We start from the raw sequence: 16,876 nt of genomic DNA, 5'->3' as shown, positions 1-16,876 counted from the left end.
TGTAATTCTTCAGCAGATTTATTATGACTCTGAAAATTATCAATATTCAACTATTTTCATTATCTTTACCCTGAAAAATGGAGAATTTTTTTTCGTAATGGCACTGAAAATAAGAAAGGGATACATTTGTGACAAATATGTGTAAGCTATCGTTCACTGCACGAATCAGGATGAAACTGATCGTAGAAACATGGAAAACAATTATTATTGCGGCATGCAGCACGTGTAGTGAACGCCGGATTCTTGCGTATACGTGGTTTATTCGATGTGTCTATTGCAAAACAGACCTGGTCGACATTCGTACTATTTTCTCACTCATCACACAATTTCGCAGCATACCACGCATATCGAGTCACATCACCGAATATTGGTGGACGGTTGACTGAATTTTTATGCGATCGTCTCTAAAAGCTATGACTCAATTTTGTTCGATGATATACGCGCAATTTTGCAGTCGTTTTATAAAGTTTCTCAACTGCTCGAATAAAAAATACCGGCAACAAGATTCGATCCAAAAACTTGCAGCTTTTGATATTAATCACTTACCCTCTCTGTGCCGGACGCTATGAATGCTAGCGACCATACAGCATATATAAGCACTCCTAAAATTTTCAGACTGGATTTTCTCGAAAACGCCTCTTTTTGTTTACGTATGTTAAGTCCTACTCGCGGCCTACACACGCGGTCAGTACGAAGTAAATCGGCGTGGATTAGTTCGTACGGTCTCTATATCAGCATCAACTTGCCCGATGATGACTGAGTCTTCGTTTTTTTTTTTCCTGGCGGTGGTGAATCCCGATATTTCTATGCTTGTAATGCTCCTTTGTCTAAAGATCGTAATGTTCCACCCAGACTCATCCGTTAGGAGCGTAAAGAAGTCGTCTGTATTGGCCTGACACCGTAAAATTTCCGCTGCTGTCTGCGTCTGGCTTGCTTTCTGAACACACGCGAGTAGTAGCGGAATTCAGTAGGCGGCGGTCTTTCTCGCGTTCAAAATGTCGTGCAAGATGTTGTAAACTGATCCGGGACTGGTTTAACGAACATCATGGCCTCCATTCCTCGTGCTGTTCCCTCTTGTTCATATACAGATGGTTTTTCACTTCGTCCATCATCATTCAGACTTGTCTGATCACTTAATTTTCGGAGTTCTACAAGGAAGCTTGATAGGAGCGTTATTATTAACAGTGTACACAAATAATCTGTTAGAATCCGTCGATTCTCTTTAAGAGGGGAAGTTCATGCAAAACACACGCTATTTAAAATATGCACCAAATTGACAATTTTGAAGATATAGCAATGAAATTTTGTAGCATGCTTGACATGGAATTAATACATTTACTGTTAAGTTACTTGGGTTATATATATTTAATTGTTTTATGTAGTTTCAACATCTTATTTTCAAAAAATAGTAAATATACCGTTTTCTCAGAAACTATCCAAGAGATTCCTACCGAGTTTCTCTCGTTTAATCTCTTCTCTCATGAGATTTTTTGAATATATCGACCAGGAGAATTTCAATGATTTTTTTAGCTATAATTCTATTAGTATAATATAAAACTCGTGCAAAATTCCAAGCCCTTTGCTCCATATCTGAGCTTGCACCCAGAATTTCAACATTTACTCTTCAGGCAACATTTATTGGGTTTATAGAGACAAGTGGATAGACCCTGAAAAAAAAGATACATAAACTTCAAAAAATATAATTTTCAATAAATGCAATTTGAAGTTCAACCTGGCGTTCTTTCTTATGTCACCTCTTCAGAAGGTCCCTGATTTGTACTCAGGATCCTCTTACCCTTTAAGGCTTCTCTACTGGTTGAATAAAACCTTCTCGGTTTTTCATGTATGCCGTCGCGAAAGACTCGAAGGACACATTCTCTACTGGTTTCTTGTTTTGTACCTTATTTCCTTCACCAGGTCTTCAACTGACTTTTCATCTGCAGAGAGGCGCTGTAAATCTATTTTTCGCATGATGCCTTGAGTGAAATTTCTTATCTGAAAGCTCATTTTCTCTAACACCTTCATCCTCCATACACTTCCATCATTAAATACAAGAACGGCATCATAAATTCCGTTTCTGACAACTGTAGCAGGTGGAAATGTAGTTTCAGGGCATCGCTTCCATATGGGTGAATTTAGACTCTCATTTGGATTCTGGATTTTGCGATGAACACACTTTTTTAGAAGTTCAAGATCAGCCAGAAACCTACAAATGGCCTTGTCAACATTCAGTACACAATTTGGAATCCTCGGATTGTGAATGTAGGGTTGTTAACCCACTGAGCCTGCAAATATTTACGTCAGTTAATGTGTCACAGATGACGATGTGGAAATATCTAGCCCGTACCGCACTTTTTATATCACTTAACATCGCATAGGTTATCTCTGATAGCCTTGCTATCTCCGTCAGTAGCACAAACAAAACAGAAACTGCTTTTTCATAAACGAAGCAGATGGTTTGTTACTGTTTCTAAGATACGGAATAGACCCACAGAGTACATATTATAGCCGGCCGGAGTGGCCGTGCGGTTCTAGGCGCTACAGTCTGGAGCCGAGCGACCGCTACGGTCGCAGGTTCGAATCCTGCCTATGGATGTGTGTGATGTCCTTAGGTTAGTTAGGTTTAATTAGTTCTAAGTTATAGGCGACTGATGACCTCAGAAGTTAAGTCGCATAGTGCTCAGAGCCATTTGAACCATCTGAAGTACATATTATAGACTTCTAAATTCATCGCGTACAAGTTAGCTTGAAAGTAAACCAGGTGTCGTTGTTAACCGAGCTAGTATTGAACTGTTGCTTCAAAATATAGACGTGGCAGGAAGGTCGCGTCATAAATTTAATTATTTTTCAGACACTTGGGATGCGCTCTCATCACTGAAACTTTGAGAACTTTTACCCCTGAGTTCTACTAATAAATAAAAAATAAACTGAAATTTCATGAACATCCTCCCTTAAGACTATTCGCAGATACTGCGGTTGTCCATAACAAAGTAGCAATGCCAGAAGACAGTATCGATTTGCAGAATGACCTGATAGTTGACCCTGAACGTAAATAAATGTAACACATACTGCGCATACATGGAAAAAAAGCGCCACTGCTGTTCAACTACGCTGTTGATGAGAATCTGTTGGAAACATTTTCTACCGTAAAATATCTATGGGTAACTATCCACAGCGACCTTAAGTGAAACGAGTACGTAAAACGAACAGTAGGAAAAGTAGATGCCAGATGAGATTAATAAGAATCATCTTAAGGAAATGTAACTCATTCACGAAGGGAGTGGTTTATAAGGCGCTTCTTCGACCGATTCTAGAGTACTGTTCGTCAGTACGGGATCCTCACCGGGCACGACTGTGAGAACAGATATAGAAGATCCACCGAAGAGCGGCGCGTTTCGTCACGGGATCGTTTAGTCGGTTAAGGAAATGGTCAACAAAGACTACTGGCAGACCTTACAAGAGAGGCTTTGTGCATCACGGAGAGATCTCCTACTGAAATTTGAAGGGAACATTTTCCGGAAAGAGTCGGACAAGACTTTACTCTCTCCCACAACATCTCGCGCAATAACCACGACGAGGAAAGTCGAGAAATTACAGCCAATACAGACGCCTACCGACAATAATTTTTCCTACACGCCATTGGCAACTGAACAGTGTTGGGGGTTCTGTCAGTGGTACCACGACTACCTTCCACCATATATGTTGGAAGCATGTGCCTCACCCAATCCAGCGGTTCCCAACCTGGAGCAATAACCCCCAGAGGGGTAAAATGAAATTTTATGAGGGGTAAAGACTAAACGATTTGATTCTGTTTGTCACGAAACTAAATTATTTTCAAAAGATCATTACTGCTTATCACAATTTTGTAAGACTCTAATGTTGATTATATAAGTTACCAATAACTACTTTTTCCCAGTTAGTAGCATTAATGCGGTGAAGTTTACAGGTTCCTCACCTAGTCCGCCACTACACACTTATGTTGTGTCTTGTGATGTACATCGCTGATGATAAAACTGAGACAAATATGTAATAAATGCTAAGTATCTCACGACGATGACTTCTCCAAATGGTACGTAGCATTAACAACCTGAAGTCGTCCAATTTCTGCGAGTTCAGAAGTAAAGAATGCAGCAATGAAGTGAATTTACGAAAAGCAAGTGCAGTGCACACATCTGAACTTGCTTGATTTTAAATGGGGTTTGCAGTGAGCATATCAAGCAAGTGCCGTAATGGAGGGGAGTGATGGAGGGGAAGCATGTTCCGTGACAAGTGTGCGCCCTCACCGTGGATAGTTAGCTTCCTTTTCTGAGGAGTTGTGGGTAGCACTTGCAATGCACCACCAATTCCTTCGTCATTTTTCTCACACATACTACATATCATTCATCTTACATCATTTTAAAAGTAAGAGTTCCAAGAAAAGTCTTCCATTCTACAGTTTAGTTACGTGGTAAAGTTGGTGGTAATGTGGGGCAGGGAGGGGCAACAGATAACAGATAGCAGGGACGGGGGGGGGGGGGGGGGCGAAGTACTAGCCAATGTCTGATTGCACTCGGGGGTAATGGTCTAAGAAAGGTTGGGAACCACTGAAACCACTGAACTACATACTGTGATCGCACATTTTTGCCTTACATTTCCACCAGCTCTGCACGGATTGTTGCACCGCACGATACTCCATTTTATGAATAGGCTGCACCATTTTGTTTTGCCACACCTAGCGGAGTATCATGGCACTGTGACACGGTTATCTGAATGTGCACCAGGCCTGCAGATCTGAAACTGCGAACAAGCAAAACATTAATTATATAACTTTATTATTAGCAGATTATAGTAAAATTTTGACCATCCTTGAATAATAAGAGCGTACAGGATCAAAGTGTGTCCTAAGACGAACAAAAACCACAAAAAGTTTAGATGAACGCTCTCGTGAATGATTTGGTGCTAGCAACAGATGTAACAGCTCGACTACGACCGTTTATTTAATCGTCACAGTGTGTGGCTTTTTGTGTACACTACTTTTTTAGATTTTTATCGCCATTTTTACAGTCGCCCCCTTTTGTATGCTATCTTCTAATATCTTCCCCCTTTTTTATATCTTTGTTTCGCCATATTTCCTCCTTTATGTTGTTTTAAATGTCTCCCTGTTATGTACCCACTGTCTCTCGGCTGAAGAGCGGCGCCAATGCTGCTGCCAGCCTGCTCCGTATGGGCAACTGAAATTCAATAAAGAAAAAAAAAAAAACGTTTATTTGGAACAAACAGGAGTTCTACACAAAGATTACCTATGTACGCACTCTTTACTGTCCAGAGATGTGAAATGTACTCACTAGTACTGCGAAGTCGTATTCGCTACAAACTAACAGTCGTGTTCGGAGTATCAAACCGGCGAAAGAAGTTTCTATTCAGAAGGAATGGCGATTTATACGATGTCTCGATCCACTGGTTGTACTGAGAAAGGCATGAACTCCTAAAGTAGGCCGTCTGAACAATGTGATTTCTTGGCTGATCCATTTTGAGGCTAATTGACAATCGGTTTACGCTGCTTAAGTCATCTACACCAGCCGCGAATGCTGTAGTTGACTACTCCTGCGGTAAACCTGTTTCGCTCCATTTCTTCCAAACAAATGACGGTGTAAAGAATGTGACCCCAAGTAGACTTCGGAACAGGGACGAGATTTCTCCTAAGTAATAACGACTGGGAAAAATGCTTTCTGATCCAGATAAAGTTTTCGCTGCGTTTCTTACGGGAACAACATTCTAAACTCGCTATCGGACGCAAAATAATAGAAATAAAAGTATAGCGAAATGTAAAATAATAGTTCAGGCGCAGCACTCTTATTCAAGAGCAGGACGTTTCAAATTCGCGACCGCTCATCTTGAGTTAGGTTTCCTCTTATTTCCCCAAAACAATACTTCCGCAAAACAAGCCTATTGTTCATTCGTATTTCCTTTCTGCTCCAATTGTGCTCGAGATCTGTCGGTAATGATCCGACATATACGGGTCTTTGGGCACTACATTTTCTCCATTACTTCCTTACGTCTGTAAAAGATAATAGAAGTAATTCTTTGTAAATGCTTTCCCTTTGTTTTTATTTACTTCCAATACACAAAAATGTCAGTAGGTTGACAGTATTGTAAAGCAGTTGTGTATTATAACTGTTTGTAAATTATTTGTAAACGCTTTCCCATTTGTTTTTATTTTCTGCTAATGTACAAAAATGTATGTACTTTAACAGTATCTTGTAGCATTTGTGTAACACAGTTGACCGTCTGTCAGAACTCGTTACTGCAAAACGTCCCTTATGTCAAACCCTGATTCTGCCTGTCTTGATAAATGGACGGTTATTATTGTTTGCTCACTTGGCGTGTTGAAGCTATTTCACCTCCAAGCAATTTAACACTTTGAGTCCCAATAATGTGACAAAAAGTATAGTTTTAAAATTTTTCATGAAATTACAGTAACCTTTATTTGCCATCGTAAACACTTAATACGACAGTAAACTGTGAAAAAGTAAACAGCTAATTGTTTTATGGACCTGGTTTCCCTTTGGACATACTGTTATCAACTTCCCATCGTTTCCTGTGGAAACTAAATCAGAAACAGTTCCGCGGGAGATTCACAGCTTACGTCAACGTTCGGTCCGACCTATTCAGAGAAGTCATGCACAGCTGCTAATTTGTACGACGTAAACCACCTGTTTGTCAGAGTATAGTGGCAGGATCATCGTCACTGTCGTCATCAACAACCCCATGAACTGCGTTCTCAATGAATAGCCGGGGCTTGGCAAAGTAGTTGCTGTCCCTGATGTAACAGCTTGACGAGGAACATTCGCAGAACATTCAAACTGTACTGCTAAGCTCTGATGCAGACAAAATGTTATTTTAGCTATCGCTGTTAAACGAAATATTACTTTTTACATTATGTACTGAACAACATTCATTATAATTTCGTCTGTCTCCACTTGAATGTTAAGTAGCCGAGTTGTACCTGCGGCTACTAGACGGCACTCTCGATGCGATGTCATGTTCACCTGCCCGCACTTGTTAACGCGGGCGCCTCAGTCCTTTGCAAACAGAAGCTGTACAGGAACGAGCAGCCCACAGTGGCTCATTTTCACGCATTCCTTTTTATATATTTTGTGACTAAAGCCCTTCCGGCCTGTTAATTATTGTATATGTGACATGTAAGTGCTGCCTCCGTCTTTTATTGTTAGTCAGTACTTACACTTTTTATATAAAAATGTCTTTTCCTATAAATTTGTAACTATGTTATAGGCCATTTTAGTGTTTTAATTCTGATGAAGGCACTCTTAGAAGTGTTGAAACCTGGTCAGTAAGACTAAAAATAATTGTGGCCGAGGGCTCATTTGTGTCAATTTTAATTTAGAAATGACCACTGAACCAAGTACCCATGTTTAAAACTTTTCATATTATTATTATTATTATTATTATTATTATTATTATTTCCTTTCTCAGACGTTATGTCTGGTTAAAAATGGAAAGTGACGCGGACCTTGACCAAGCGTGACGTCCTTTTAACTGTACGGTATATGTTACATTGCATTTAGGAACTTTCGGGTAATTGAACATGTATCAATAATTACAGATTTCTGTAGTTTTATATATACGTTTGGATGTAGCTGTATTGCCTTGATGTATTGGTGGATATTGTGTGGTATGACTCCTGTAGTTGATAGTATAATTGGTATAATGTCAACTTTATCCTGATGCCACATGTCCTTGACTTCCTCAGCCAGTTGGATGTATTTTTCAATTTTTTCTCCTGTTTATCTTCTGTATATTTGTTTTATTGGGTATCGATATTTCGATTAGTTGTGTTAATTTCTTCTTTTTATTGGCGAGTATGATGTCAGGTTTGTTATGTGGTGTTATTTTATCTGTTATAATGGTTCTGTTCCAGTATAATTTGTATTCATCATTCTCCAGTACATTTTGTGGTGCATACTTGTATGTGGGAACGTGTTGTTTTATTAGCTTATGTTGTATGGCAAGTTGTTGTTGTATTATTTTTGCTACATTGACATGTCTTCTGGTGTATTCTGTATTTGCTGGTATTGTACATCCGCTTGTGATGTGATCTACTGTTTCTATTTGTTGTTTGCAAAGTCTGCATTTATCTGTTGTGGTATTAAGATCTTTAATAATAGGCTTGCTGTAATATCTGGTGTTTATTGTTTGACCCTGTATTGCAATCACGAATCCTTCCCTCTCACTGAATATATTGCCTTTTCTTAGCCATGTGTTGGATGCGTCTTGATCGGTGTGTGGCTGTGTTAGATGATACGGGTGCTTGCCATGTAGTGTTTTCTTTTTCCAATTTACTTTCTTCGTATCTGTTGATGTTATGTGACCTAAAGGGTTGTAGAAGTGGTTATGAAATTGCAGTGGTGTAGCTGATGTATTTATATGAGTGATTGCTTTGTGTATTTTGCTAGTTTCTGCTCGTTCTATAAACAATTTTCTTAAATTGTCTACCTATCCATAATGTAGGTTTTTTATGTCGAGAAATCCCCTTCCTCCTTCCTTTCTGCTTAATGTGAATCTTTCTGGTGCTGAATGTATGTGATGTATTCTATATTTGTGGCATTGTGATCGTGTAAGTGTATTGAGTGCTTCTAGGTCTGTGTCACTCCATTTCACTACTCCAAATGAGTAGCTCAGTTATTATTATTATTATTATTATTATAGGCCAGGAGGATGTATACATATGATAACTTTCTTTTGTATCGTAATCAATACATATCGTACCTGTACGGGAGAGAATGAAGAGAGCAGAATGAGCAGTCAGGAAATGAGAGTTAGAACCGTATTACATTTCGTTTTGTTAACGCAGCGACTCAGCGAATGGAGGTCATTAGCACAAAACATCGAAATATCAGAAGTGTAAGGTCCATGTTACGATATGGAAACAGATATAGACAGTAGCCTTGCTAGAAGCCTGGCAATGAACTTCGGATACGGAAAAATATGGCATGAGAATGCGTATTCTTACTTACAAATCTGTGGGCCTGGTAGTACAGTGTGTATCTGGAAACGTTGTTACCTTGCAAAGTGGTATATTCTAGAAATCTCAATCAGACATGAAATTTAACTTCTTGTAGTTGGAGTCCACAGTAATGTAAAATTTTGTAAATGACATCTTGGTCGCGATTTGACTACAAAATTATTTATTTGTTAAACGCAATAATGCAATTTAGATCATGGCGTCGGTATCAAAATGGAAATTACTCTCCTGATTATGGCCATCTTGTGCATTACACACTTTGAATTGTCTTGTAAATTTGTTGTTAGCGTTCTGGTTAAGTTTTGCTCGTGTCCGTAATGTTGGGTGGGGTAAGTGATTCCATATTTGTTTTTGTTACATATAAAACAGAGGCTGCATTCGTAACATCGTATTCTGTGGTCTCATGTCCTTCTGTTACTGCTTACAAATCCGTGTGTGAACTGCTCTGTTTAAATGCATCGGAAGTATATTGCTCGTATTCTACGTTATTTTTGCTCGCATCCGATTTTCGTACTCTCGCTTTTAATGGAGGCCACCCAAATATTCATTTACTTCTGTTAAAATGTATTGTTTGTAGCACCTGTTCAAAAGTGTGCACACATTTGGGTGACTACTGTCGCATTTTTAGCATTTGCAATGAAGAATGCTCCAAGCAGTAAGACTACAGAGCATACTCATCTACGTTTACACCTACATCCATACTCTGCAAATAACTATGGAGTGCATTGCACTCAGTGGCAAGAGGCAACATCATCCAAAGCAAATTGCATACTCATTCCGTGACAAGATGCAACAAAGTTGAATATCAATTTACATAACCTGATAACATGGAGTTCTCCATTAAATGCGAGGATACAAACAAAAATAAAGTAGAATAACAGCAGTATAATTACAATGGATTTAAATCGAACAGTTCACCTACAGATTCTGGTAATTTCCAAGAATGATTGTCTCTCGCATGCGCGAACCCTTGACAGTGTCGACCACATGACTCGTTGTTGTTGTTGTTGTGGTCTTCAGTCCTGAGACTGGTTTGATGCAGCTCTCCATGCTAGTCTATCCTGTGCAAGCTTCTTCATCTCCCAGTACCTACTGCAACCTACATCCTTCTGAATCTGCTTAGTGTATTCATCTCTTGGTCTCCCTCTACGATTTTTACCCTCCACGCTGCCCTCCAATGCTAAATTTGTGATCCCTTGATGCCTCAAAACATGTCCTACCAACCGATCCCTTCTTCTAGTCAAGTTGTGCCACAAACTTCTCTTCTCCCCAATCCTATTCAATACCTCCTCATTAGTTACGTGATCTACCCACCTTATCTTCAGCATTCTTCTGTAGCACCACTATTCGAAAGCTTCTATTCTCTTCTTGTCCAAACTGGTTATCGTCCATGTTTCACTTCCATACATGGCTACATACAAATACTTTCAGAAATGACTTCCTGACACTTAAATCTATACTCGACGTTAACAAGTTTCTCTTCTTCAGAAACGATTTCCTTGCCATTGCCAGTCTACATTTTATATCCTCTCTACTTCGACCATCATCAGTTATTTTACTCCCTAAATAGCAAAACTCCTTTACTACTTTAAGTGTCTCATTTCCTAATCTAATCCCCTCAGCATCACCCGATTTAATTTGACTACATTCCATTATCCTCGTTTTGCTTTTGTTGATGTTCATCTTATGTCCTCCTTTCAAGACACTGTCCATTCCGTTCAACTGCTCTTCCAAGTCCTTTGCTGTCTCTGACAGAATTACAATGTCATCGGCGAACCTCAAAGTTTTTACTTCTTCTCCATGAATTTTAATACCTACTCCGAATTTTTCTTTTGTTTCCTTTACTGCTTGCTCAATATACAGATTGAATAACATCGGGGAGAGGCTACAACCCTGTCTCACATGACTCTGGTGGCGCGAATTATGGTAAACGTTTAGTGAGTTGCCAGGGGAACACAGTTTATCGTTTTCGATTGTGCATAGCAATGAGTGAAAACGTTGCAGTTTCGAGAGCTGATCGTCTCACACGGCGAAGTCTAATTCTTCGGAAAGGTAGTGTGAAAAATAGTGCGAAATTTTGTTGGGACTTCGGACTGCTTGCAAATGAGGATAGCAGGAATTCTGTAGCTTGTCTGGCCTCAGCCTCGTGAAAATTCGCGAGAAAGATGCGGATTTTCCTTTGCAATTGTACTGCGTCCAGTGTCACAAGAGAACGTCTTTAAGAAAGAATACATGGTTTGACAGTTCCAAGTTATCCATCGACAAGAGCGTCATTTTAGTTTCCTGTTGTATAAGAGGCTATCTACGCTACAGGCGACGATTGTTGACGAATACCGTGTGCGACTACTGCGGTTTCTACCGAGAAGTCTGTTGCGTCATAGTCACGAACGAGATTGTTCCAATCGGTGGGCAAAACAAGGTTTTCGAAATAGACGTATTGCGCATAGCTACTAGGAAATACCAGAGAGGACGACTTTGAAAAATTTTGTTGAACATTTGGCGGCCTTGAAAGTGAATCCCTCGAGTGTTTTATAGTTCGCGTTTATTCAAGGGGAGAGAGAACTTTAGTCTCTCTGATAAAACATTTTATATAGCCAGGCACGAAAGTGATAACAGACATCTTTAAGTCATGTAACACCTTAAAGAAAAAAGGATTTCAAGATGAATTTGTGAATCAGTCTGTTGAATTTGTGTCATCGAAAAGAACCACTCGTTCACACGTAGAACATCGATCTCTGAAATCGTAAATAAAAAGAGAAGGGGAAAAGTTGACGTTCGTGATGCTTGCCCATATTTCGGACCGACATAGCAAGAGTATATCAGAGTTACTGAAAAAAAAGGACTGCTGCCGGCGGCTTGTGCAACACAAGGAATAGTGCATGAAGACGTGACTGACGAACAAAGGAAGTAAGGTTACTACTTTCAGTTGTAATAACTGGAGCTTAGTAAACGTTCGTCTTTTGCTCCAGTGAACGCTGCAAACAGTATCCATAACTTGCGATACGAGAGTCGCGTGGTCGACATATAATCGCACGTTCGATATATATATCGTTCGGAGCCCATGCAATCGATAGGCAATTATTGTTGGAAATTAGCCAGATTCTTTAGCAGTAAATACACATACGTCCATAGAATACCATATAACGAAACCAGCTTCTGTTTTATGTGAAAAACACTAATATGGACTGTTTTACCCCTCCCAGTACTACGGGTGCGAACCGAATACAAGCAGACTACGAGGAATATACTAATAATGCAATGCGAAGAGTGCAATATACACCGGAAATCGTAAAATGAAGCACAATGTTATGAAACCTACTTCTGTTAACTAAGAAACGAAAACAAACATGGAAGATTAAAAGTCACCCGATAACAAAGCGAGGTGACAGACTGATAAGCTTTCAGCTCTCCAACTGCCCTGGCAACGAACAAAGGTTACGATACAAAAAGTCCTTACATCAGTTTCACACCCGTGGCTATCAACAGGGAACCCTACAATAACAATGTAATATAGCATCTGTAGACGATTAACTGTGGTAACAATCATTTCACAAGATTTTCTGCAAACCTGACGTCAGTTCGAGGTCCCGCGCAATATCGACAACCGCAGGAACTGCTATAGAGTTTAGTTAGCGTTCGACATTGGTCAGTCACAACACTTCATGCGCGCTTATCGTAGATATGTAAAATCCCGCCGTTCTTCTTACGGTTTATTATCATTATTGTTATAGTTAAATGTCACTTAATGATTTATCAACGATTAATGCTTTCATACAAGTTTCATCGCTCAGAAGTGAGTTGTTCTCGTCAATAATTTACAAATTAAACATGAAACACACTTGTGTTATAGACTTGCAGCATGCTGTTTCAAGGAACGGCGCATTGAAAATTTATCACAAATACTGTATCTCAGCATTGTTAAAGCCTTTTATTAAAGTTTCAATGATATAAACCTTGAAGAGATACAGATAACCAAGACGATAGACTTACATGAAATGACGAAGTGCTAGCGTAATGGATAACAACGTGTTTTATGGAGTCGAATAATGTAGATTCGCATCCCGCTACATGCAATTTTTTTCGTCTTAGCGTTGTTAACAAATGGTTCAAATGGCTCTGAGCACTATGCGACTTAACTTCTGAGGTCATCAGTCGCTTAGAACTACTTAAACCTAATCAGCCATGCCCGAGGCAGGATTCGAACCTGCGATCGTAGCGGTCGCTCGGCTCCAGACTGTAGCGCCTAGGGCCGCACGGCCACTGCGGCCGGCCGTTTGTTAACAAATTCAGGGACTTTCTTACGAATTAGTATATTCTGGAATCTTCGGTGGTATTTACGTGGCCGCGCAGTATTAGCCGAGTTGTCTAAGGCGCTGCAGTCATGGACTGTGCGGCTGGTCTAGGCGGAGGTTCGAGTCCTCCCTCGGGCGTGTGTGTGTGTGTGTGTGTGTGTTTGTTTGTTTGTCTTTAGGATAATATAGGTTAAGTAGTGTGTAAGCTTAGGGACTGATAACCTTAGCAGTTAAGTCCCATAAAATTTCACACACATTTGAACATTTTTTTGGTATTTACGTTTGCGTCTGATTAGAGAACGAAGGATGAAATTAACATCTGGCAATTTCCGAGTGTGTAGTGAGGCAGGGATCTAGGGAAGCAAATAAAATTCTGCCGTCCGCAGCTCGTGGTCGTGCGGTAGCGTTCTCGCTTCCCACGCCCGGGTTCGATTCCCGGCGGGGTCAGGGATTTTCTCTGCCTCGTGATGACTGGGTGTTGTGTGATGTCTTTAGGTTAGTTAGGTTTAAGTAGTTCTAAGTTCTAGGGGACTGATGACCATAGATGTTAAGTCCCATAGTGCTCAGAGCCATTTGAACAATTTGAAAAATTCTGCCACTGAAATGAATAGCAATAAAATTCCTTCTCACAAATATTATTTTGGCTCTTTATTTCCGAATATGTGACTATTTACGAGGATGCCGCTAGGCAGGAACCTAAGAGGACAGCTTAAATTGCTGCACGTAAAACGAGGAGCAATAACATTCATATTCTTCTTTTCATAAAGTCGATAGCAGTTCCTGCAGTTTTCAATAAGGCCTGTGACGCCAAAATGATGTCACTTTTGCAGAAATTCTTGTAAATGAGCGTTACCTGGCTAACTGTCAAACCAGAGATGTGTCTGTCACGAAAAGTGCGCACTCGAAATTATTTTCGGAATGCAGTACAGTCAAATCAGAGCTGCCTTTCGCGTATGTATCGTAACATGTTGGCTGTATTAACCGTAAGTTTTTCTGGGGTTACGGATTGGGCAGTTTGCTCTTATCGCGTTCCGAACAACGGCATTCGTGCGCGTTTCACAAGACGCATGTTTGGCTCGGGCAGTTTCCATTCAGAGATGAGCCAGCTGTGGACCGAACGGCAGACGCTGCGGCGCCTGGCAGTCCGCGGGGCGTCCCGCGGTTGTTTACCAGCCTCTGGTTCAGCGGCGTAAACAAGGCCTGGAGAAACACGTGACGCGGCGCTACGTCTGTGTCTGCGCCGGCTCGCGGTCGCAGGCTACGCGGAGAGGTCGCCCGCCCACTGCTGATATAAGGCTGGCATCCAGCCGCGCTGGCACCGCAGCGTCCGGCCGCAGGGCGAACTCACTGCACCTCATCTGGCGGCAGTCGAACAGGGAGAAAAGCGACCGCTCCTGGACCGTTCCACGCACCGGCTGTTCAGAGGTACACTCACAGGCACTGCATATAATACTATGCTGGCCAGTCACTTTAATGTGACCACCTGTCAGAAGCCTGAATAACCATCTTGAAGTGCAGCAAGAGCGTCAGAGGGGTTCTGCAAGGTACTGACAGAGATGTGGAACCATGCCGACTCGAGTGCTGAGGCCACCTGGGCTAGATTTCTCGGATAAGGGTCCGCGGCACGAACAGAATTTTTTTCTTTTTTTTTTTTTTTTAGAATTTATTGATACATAGATAACCCACTTTCTAACTCTTTTGAATGGGTGTATTAGCACTAAATTCTGCTATTAGTTTTACAAAAGTGGTTTGTTAACATGACCACACTTCCAAGCAAATAAACAATATAATAGTATGTATCAATGAACGGCCTCTTAGCTTCTCTGGAATCCACCCAGAGAGTTGCCCGTGCCTAGCCACGGGGAGGCGGGCCGCTACTACCACAAAAACCACTCCATTTATACCATTCTTGTATTCCGTCCACCATCATATTGAACTAACTACAACTACAACCTACTACAAGTCAGACACTTAAACAAACAGTATATTTACATTTGCGCAGTAGATGTTGAGCGCGCACACGCTATTTAACTTCTCCCAAGGTTGGCTCGCTGAGCCTCCTTTGAGATTTTATTTATCAATTTTGCGAAATTGTCAAACAATTCGCCATTCCTCAAAATTTCCTCAACATTCCTTGTTTGTAGAAGCTGCCTCTCAACTGAGACAGCCTGTTCGTATATTGGATAGTCAAATACTGTATGTTCAGGCGATCCCTCGTGGGCACCACAGTCACACTCTGGTGTTGGCCTTTTCCCTATTCGATGTAAGTACGTGGTATAGGGACGGGGGTACTGCTGGTCCATAGTGTCCAACGGGCACAATATTTCGGCGATCAGACATGTCGCCATCGTCCCGTGCGCTGACGAACTGAGCTTCTGAGCCGCTGCAGAATATATTGGGGCATGTAGGTTTGCCCAGTCTGAAAATAGTTCAAGCCATGCGGCTACGCCTTCAATAATAAAAATTGACATTAAAACAATAGCTTTTTGGTTGTCTTGTTTTTTTCTGCTTTTAAATGATTTAAAAATATATTAGCTGTATGATAATTTTTTATTTTTTTTTACAGGGCGGGCGGCCGCCCTAAATCCCCTTCCCCCGCGAGGCGTTCTCTCCGCGGTCCGCGCCGCGGCCGCGCGTCGGCGGTCGCTGAGAGCAGGCGTCGGCGTCTGTGGTGGCGTCGGTACAGCTGCCTCGTCCGCCCTGGTCGCTCGTTCGTTTTCTTTGCTGAGCCTCTTTTTAATTAGACTCAGTGCTGCTTCCCATGCGTCAGCAAGGCGCGGGCGTGGACCGCGGAGAGAACGCCTCGCGGGGGAAGGGGATTTACGATGGTCGCCCGCCCTCAGGAGCTCAGTTCGTCAGCGCACCTGACGATGGCGACATGTCTGATCGCCGAAAAATTGTGCCCGTTGGCCACTATGGACCGGCAGTACACCCGTGGACTGTTCGAGCAAGAAATACGCCGGGAGAAGTTGAAGAATCACTTCATTACCTTGTTCTTTAGTCTTTCCCTTACTGTAGGTAGAAACCTATGGACTCTACGGCCCGTATTAGACCTATCCCATTCTCCTTGCCAAATGTCGAGCACTCTTTCTTTAATAGCTTTAACATTTATCAGAGCAGTGCCCATAATATTTTGCACTTTGTCAATGTTTTGTTTATGCAGCCAATAAAAGGCTGCATGCTGCCTTATTATCAAGTCTAGTGGCCATAGACCCATGATTACCAATAGTGCATCTGTGGGGCTAGAGTTGAATGCCCCAATACATCTCATCAAAACATTCCTCTGTATTCGCCTGACAGCAGCGGCAGGCCGCACCAGTGCTAACCTGTGGGCCCACACACTGGATGCGTGCCCTACTATTGGAGCCAACATACTATGATAAATATTGATTGCCTTTGACGGTAAATGGAATCTTCTTTGTCCAATTGGCAGCAGGAACAGCCCGATCGAGGTGATCCCACGTATTCGGGGCAGTTTCGTGGCTAGAGGAGTATGGTAAACTCATCGTGGTGCTCTTCGAACCACGCACATCCACTGTGAGCTGTGTGACACGTTGCAGTG

The 16,876-nt window shown here is 41.5% G+C and overlaps 1 protein-coding gene across 2 annotated transcripts in view; it reads left to right on the top strand.

Annotated features, from left to right (window-relative positions):
* Window positions 1–16,876, top strand: part of LOC126260556 (organic cation transporter protein-like) — a 667,093-nt gene that overhangs the window by 431,758 nt on the left and 218,459 nt on the right. The window contains exon 1 of one of the 2 annotated variants that reach the window (XM_049957915.1): window positions 14,724–14,739. The exons of the other annotated variant lie outside the window; for it this stretch is intronic. The gene's annotated coding sequence lies outside the window, so the exon portion shown is untranslated. Of the gene's footprint in view, window positions 1–14,723; window positions 14,740–16,876 lie in introns of those variants that run through there. 2 annotated transcript variants of the gene reach the window in all.

The sequence above is a fragment of the Schistocerca nitens genome, chromosome 1 (assembly GCF_023898315.1).
Source record: "Schistocerca nitens isolate TAMUIC-IGC-003100 chromosome 1, iqSchNite1.1, whole genome shotgun sequence".
Classification (NCBI taxonomy): Eukaryota; Metazoa; Arthropoda; class Insecta; order Orthoptera; family Acrididae; genus Schistocerca; species Schistocerca nitens.
The sequence above is the reverse complement of the archived record's forward strand: the minus strand, read 5'-3'. Positions and strand labels throughout refer to the sequence as shown.